The sequence below is a fragment of the Alosa pseudoharengus genome, unplaced genomic scaffold (assembly GCF_046254945.1).
Source record: "Alosa pseudoharengus isolate Yale_2024_CS ecotype anadromous, Long Island Sound unplaced genomic scaffold, YU_APseudo_1.1 YU_APseudo_1.1_scf_15, whole genome shotgun sequence".
Taxonomy (NCBI): Eukaryota; Metazoa; Chordata; class Actinopteri; order Clupeiformes; family Clupeidae; genus Alosa; species Alosa pseudoharengus.
Genome location: NW_027468620.1, coordinates 37481376 through 37488875, shown reverse-complemented (window position 1 = coordinate 37488875; position 7500 = coordinate 37481376).

Sequence of the window (7500 nt, the reverse complement as noted above, 5' to 3'; positions counted from 1 at the left end):
GATTCTGTTTTATATGAAAGTTCCTCCATAAATCAGAAAGGTCGTGGGACTTCATTATCTCAATGAGCCTTCCAAGTGATGGCATATGAGGCTCTACATGATTCCTGTCAATAGCCAGCTCAGTACAGTTGAAGTCCCCACCAAGAAGTAAACACTCCCCAGAATCACAATTCTTCAACAGATCATCCAGGATAGTTAAGAAAATCATTCTCTCCCTCCCAACTGTTGGGGCATAAACACACACAAAAACAAAAAAAGTATTTTCATATTGAGCTCTGACTCTCAAGAGTCTACCTTTAAGAATTTCATCAACCTCATAAGAACAGTGGATACAGCTACTTGAAAAAAGAATAGCAACACCACCACTAGTTGAGGTATTATGACTTAAGATCGATAACCCCCCAAATTCCAATGCCCAATCAAAGCTATTGCTTGCGTCAGTATGGGTTTCTGCGCAAAGACAACATCAATAGCTTTTTCTTTAATTGTTTCAAAAAGCATCGCCCTCTTTGTGCGGTCTCTTGCTCCATTCAAATTAAGCGAAGAAATTTGAAACCCACTCATAAGTAAAAAGGAAAAAGTGCAAAAAAAGAACATATTCATTGGGAATTAACAGGGGCTGGGGTGGACTGGCTATCAGCGTTCAACAGAGCTCTAAGTTTTGTGTGAAATTTATCCAAACGGTAGACCTCCTGCTTAGTAAAGCTACCTTCGGCCATATACAGCTTCGTTTTAGCGATGAACTGTTCAACATCGGGAAAGTATTCATCAACTTGAACAAACCTAGCATTTTTAGTCTGCTTCAGAAACGTTTTTAAGTCATCCACAGTGTACTCGCGTCCTGTATAGCCGCTTTGGGGGAGACTGCACCTTAGGCTGCAATCAGAAAATTCCCCCTCGCTCTCTACATCAGTAGAATTAACGTCGACAACCAGATCTTTCTTTTTTGCCTTTTTATTAGACCCAGATCGCACCCTTTCCCTCTTCAGACCTTTTGGAACTTTAAAGGGGACTTCCTCTGTTTCCATGATCTGACTGTCCTCCCCGCAAGCGTCCGCTTCAGCCTCGGCCCCCTCTTTTCCGTCCCTTACTATCTCGTCAGACACATCCTGATCTGATAACTAACTTCAGGTGCATCAGCATTAGAAGAATCTTCCCCTGCGGACTGATCACCATCCACCCCAGCCTCTCCACCATTTGTGGGCGCCTCATCACTGGCAGACTGTCCCTCCCCAGTATTCTCATTTAGACCATTGACATTGGCGGTAGTATTGGTGCACTTTTCTGGACAGGCACGCACTAGGTGACCTGTCAAACCACAACCAAAACATCTCATAAGATTACTTGTGACATATATGGCATAATTGAAATCATCAACCTGGATATTCAAAGTCAAATCAAGATCATCTGTGTTGTTGTTTAAAATCATGTAAACATATCGCCTAAAAGATACCACATGCTTTAAAAGTGGGGACTTTGTGGAAATGGCGATCTTCTTGATCGGGGAAACTAATTTGCCATAGCGGGATAGAGACTGGACAAGAATCACTAATGAAAGGTGGTATGTTTAAAAGGATTACTTTCCTAGATGGGGTAGACAAAGGGAGTACTGAGGTAAAAATACCATCAATTTCTACTCGTTCAACCACTAAGTTGTCCACTCCACGGACTCAAGGAACAAAACGATTGCTTGATTCATACGAGCAGCAGACAAAACTTTGTCATGCCCAACTATTTCACCTACTGCCAGGCTACACTCTTCTACGCTGGCGGTAGAGGATATCTTTATACCATGCCGCCGTGTGAGACAATCAAACTTTCCCCTAGTGTTACCTGAGGCAGCCATACTCCAAACCAGGAGCTGACGCCCAGGTAAAACCACAAAAACACACGCACTCCACTAACCCCAAACCCTACAAACCCAAAAACATACAAAACAAGGAAAAAAATACAGAAAAGATAAGAAAGAGAAAAAAGAGAAGACAGGTAAGAAAGGCACAGCGGCCTCACTCACACAACGCTCACTCACACAGCGCTCACTCACACAACGCTCACTCACACAGCGCTCACTCACACAACGCTCACTCACACAGCGCTCACTCACACAGCGGCCTCACTCACACAACGCTCACTCACACAACGCTCACTCACACATCGCTCACTCACACAACGCTCACTCACACAACGCTCACTCACACAGCGCTCACTCACACAGCGGCCTCACTCACACAGCGGCCTCACTCACACAGCGCTCACTCACACAACGCTCACTCACACAACGCTCACTCACACAGCGGCCTCACTCACACAGCGGCCTCACTCACACAGCGGCCTCACTCACACAACGCTCACTCACACAGCGCTCACTCACACAGCGGCCTCACTCACACAGCGCTCACTCACACAACGCTCACTCACACAATGCTCACTCACACAGCGGCCTCACTCACACAACGCTCACTCACACAACGCTCACTCACACAACGCTCACTCACACAGTGCTCACTCACACAGCGGCCTCACTCACACAACGCTCACTCACATAACGCTCACTCACACAGTGCTCACTCACAGACACTCCGGCTCCGCCCACTCACTCAGTCCATGCGCACAGAGAGAGAGAGGGAGAGAGAGAGAGAGAGAGAGAGAGAGAGAGAAAGGCTGGTGTCCTTACAGGATGTTGATTCATTGAATATCTACATTCAGCTGAGCATCCTACACCACCACACCCACATATAATCTCAATCCCTCTCACACACACACATGTACACACATGCACACAACACACAGCCAGCCCAGCAGCTTGAGTTTGAGTCACTTTTGGATTTTTACATCCAACTGTCTGGGAGAAGGAGACAGAGTGCACACACACACACACACACACACACACACACACACACACACACACACACACACACACACAGGCCAAAAACAATCACACGATTACAGAAGCATCATAGCATTCATGTCAATGTATGACTAACTGCTTCTCACTCACAGAAGTACATGACTCAAATCATTTGAATCAAATTCAAACACACACACTCACACAAACACAATCACACACAAACACAATCACACACGGATACACAGATTAGAATGGCCGGTTGTGATTTAACCGAGAAATGTCCACAGCCACAGATAGTTTGCTTATATGCAAAAACAGTGCATTTCCCTGTGCTAACATCCGTATGGGAAACAGCACATGGTTTGTGCGCACGCACGCGCACACACGCACACGCACACGCACACACACACACCTTATGGCCAGATTGAGGCATCCAGGGAAGCGTAAGGGGGAGCAGTGGAGTGTGGGAGTGTGTGCTGTGTCTGAATGTGTGTGTGTGTGTGTGTGTGTGTGTGTGTGTGTGTGTTTGTGTGTAATCACATTAAGTTCTTTAGTAATGGCTGCCCTCTGAAACCTGCCTCTGAGGCCTGAGAGGAGAGTGTGTGTGTGTGTGTGTGAGTGAGTGTGTGTGTGTGTGTGTGTGTGTGTGTGTGTGTGTGTGTAGGGGCAGAACAGTGCTGAGGTGGCATTTTCTGATGCTCTGATTCATTCTCAGCATGCTGAGGGGAAGAGGAGCGTGATGTAGCACCAACACACACACTACGTCACCTCCTGCCTGAGGCACCTTCCTCTGTGTGTGTGTGTGTGTGTTACCAGAGAAGTAGATATTCTCTCTCATTCTCTCTCTCACACACACACACACACACTCTCTCTGTGTGTTCTGAGAGAGGAGGTGAAACAGAGAGATGAAGTCACTGGAAACACCTGCCACCACACTGGGGTCTTTGTTTAGTGATGCCAAACACACACACACACACACACACACACACACACACACGATCATTTACATACACACTGCAGGCTACTCACTTACCCCCACACCTGAAACCACCACACACACACACGATCATTTACATACACACTGCAGGCTACTCACTTACCCCCACACCTGAAACCACCACACACACACACGATCATTTACATACACACTGCAGGCTACTCACTTACCCCCACACCTGAAACCCACACACGCGCACGCGTGCGCACAACCTCACATTATTTAAATAAAAAACAGGTCTCTGAATGTTTTTCAACAACAGACTGATTAAAATAGACACCAATTCTAGAACCCTGCTGATTCCTGGAAATATGATAGGAGCTATTTAGGCTTCTATATATTCCTATACTGATATCTAGCTGATAGCTAGATAGCTGATAGCTAGCCTTTAAACAAGTTCATGAAAATATAGCCTATATTGATTTGCTGCATTGTTGGGAGCTAGCCTTTAATTTGCTGCATTGTTGGGAGCTAGCCTTTAAACAAGTTCATGAAAGAGCAAAGATCTCTGTGATCACTGACACATTTCAGAAAATTCATTTTGAAATTCGAATTGGGTTATGGAAGAAGATTGACAGCCCTAATTACGATATTTCCAGACAGCTGGCCTAGCTGTTAACAAAGCAACTTCTCCTAACCTCGAGGTCCCCACCTCCTTCACCTCCTCCCCTTTCACTCCGTCTCTCAACTTCTCCCTTCCTCCTTCCCTCCCTCTCTCCCTGCCTCCCTCCTTCCCTCCCTCTCTCTCTCCCTCCCTCTCTCCCTCTTTCCCTGCCTCCCTCCTTCCCTCCCTCCCTCTCTCCCTCTCTCCCTGCCTCCCTCCTTCCCTCCCTCTCTCTCTCCCTCCCTCTCTCCCTCTTTCCCTCCCTCTCTCCCTCTTTCCCTGCCTCCCTCCTTCCCTCCCTCTCTCTCTCCCTCTTTCCCTCCCTCTCTCCCTCTCTCCCTGCCTCCCTCGTGGTGCTGATGTAAGTAAGATGAAAATGAACTGCGAGTGCTTCGGCCGTGTGATCTGTGCTGAGCTTCACTAGAGGTGAGCGCTCCTTTCATCTCAAAGGGGCATCCCATAATAACCTCCAACAGACAGCTGGGGGAAACATGTCTAATCCTCACCACCCGTTCCTATAGCGATCACATTATTAAATATGCAAATGGCCTATATACAACGCAGGCCTCTGCTCTGCTGATGGGAGGCCAGGGAGGGATGTCTTTAAGTCATTAAAGTGTGTTTGCGTGTATGAAGTTGTGTAGATCTAGGCTACTTTGTGTGTGCATGTTAAATCTACATTTAACTATGTGCGTGTGTGTGTGTGTTTAAGTCACATCTGAATATGAGTATGCACCATCACTGTTGCTTAGATCAATGTTTAACTGTAAGTATGCGTTTGTGTGTGTGTGTATTCATGTAGGTCTAGATCTACATTAAATTCAGTGTGTGTGTGTGTGTGTGTGTGTGTGTGTGTGTGTGTGTGTATGTAGCTTATATTTGCATGTCCTGGCATGTGAGTGTGTTTGCAATGAAAGTTCCCATGTGTAAAGCCGTATGGTTCAGATACGTTTGCGGGTGCAGGTTTCCAGGTCTGTGTTGTGCAACTGAAGGCGCCCCGCGGGTCACAGATAATTGGATTTGTGTAAGTGACAAACAGAAACGCAATTCTGACGGACCCTCGGAGTCTCGGGAAGTCTGGGGGTGTCTGGGGGAGACATTAGCACAATAATGGAGCATGGGGGGGGGGTGTGGGGGCCATAGTTTAGTTTAGAGTGGGGGGTGTGGGGGCCATGGGGGGGGGGGGGGGGCATAGTTTGGTTTAGAGTGGGGGGGTGTGGGGGCTGGCATGCTCACACCCCCCCCCCACTCAAATTGCTCAATGGAGCATGTCTCTCACCAGTAAAGCCCTAACTCCTCTGAACACAAAAAAAACAACTAAACAACTATAGAGTGTCCCAGTGACGCCACTTCCACTTGCCTCCATGGGACCTATCTTTCAAAAAAATTTGAACGCCAGTCTATGGCGAAAAATAAATTATTTTCTGGTCCCGGTTGACTTGTGCCTTGAATTACCCATATGATGTTTGTCAATTTTAAAGACAATTTTTCATGTAAAGACATTTGCAGTTTGTTTCGTAACTATTGAATTACAACATTGTGAAAGATCGTAATTCCAACGACTACAAACCCATCAGTCGCACTAGTGACGTTAGCTCATTCACAGCCACACTATATTGTACAAGCATACCAGCAACAGGTCTTAATTGGGCTTTCCTTGCCGATGAAAATACCATGAGTCAGAGGATTAAACACATCAGGTAAGTTGTATTCGTCCATAGACTGTACATTAGATACTGTTAAGTGACATAGCAGGCAGCAAGATGCAACCGTTAACTAGCATAACAGCTATCAGCTAGCTTCTAATCTTATCGTTTCGTTGGTGACGTACATCGTTCGAGACGAGAGATGTAGTCCACTGAGCGGATTCGTACAAAACCAACATAACTTTTGAAGTCTATCGAACAACAGTACTTTCTTGACGTGAAAAATTATCTTTTAAATTCACACACATCATATGTGAAATTCGTGGCACAATTCAAACTGGACCAAAAAATAATTGTTATCTCTCCATTAACTCCCGTTCATATTTTTTTGAAAGACAGGTCCCTTGTAGCGGAAGTAAAACGGAACTCACTGGCACACTCTATAGCCCCATTCAAGAGAGTTCCATTATCAGCATCATAGTTGGCCCCACAAGACTTCCTTTTTAACATTCCATATGTTATCTTAATGCAGAGGAAGTAGATCGGGAACCAAATAGAATGTTCAAGCATTGTTTTTGTTTTTATTGTTGAAAGGGGAACAACCCTAAACCCCGAAGAACCACATAACCCTAAACCCCGAGGTAACACAACCCTGAACTCCGAGGTAACAACCCTAAACCCCGTGGTAACACAACCCTGAACTCCGAGGTAACAACCCTGAACTCCGAGGTAACAACCCTAAACCCCGAGGTAACACAACCCTGAACTCCGAGGTAACAACCCTAAACCCCGAGGTAACACAACCCTGAACTCCGAGGTAACAACCCTAAACCCCGAGGTAACAACCCTGAACTCCGAGGTAACAACCCTGAACTCCGAGGTAACAACCCTAAACCCCGAGGTAACACAACCCTGAACTCTGAGGTAACAACCCTAAACCCCGTGGTAACACAAGAAGAATGACAGCGGAAAAGAACCGGAAAGCCCCGTGATTATTTCTGCGCACGGGCTGAAACCCCTCTTCAGAGCAAGACAGAGAAGAGGCGGAGACGGCAGGAAGGTTCCTGCAGAGCAGTCAAAACACGCCAGCCAGGGGCCCCAGCGACTAGCTAGTTCATTAACTAGTCTGCTAATGACCCCAGGTGTGTGTGTGTGTGTGCGTTAGGGTGGTCCTTATATGGGGTAAAAAACTTTTTTTGGGAAATGTTCAACTCTCACCCCCTAAATGTGTTCGGATATCAATAAAAACACACTGTGCAAAATGTTGAATTGTTTCTACAATATCTAGAGGTAGCTCAAGGCCTTTGGATATTTCCGGAATCGCTCATTTTTGCAGACATTGTACCATTTAAGAACGCACAACAAAATAAAATGCAATATTATTTGTTGGTCAGATTATAATAAG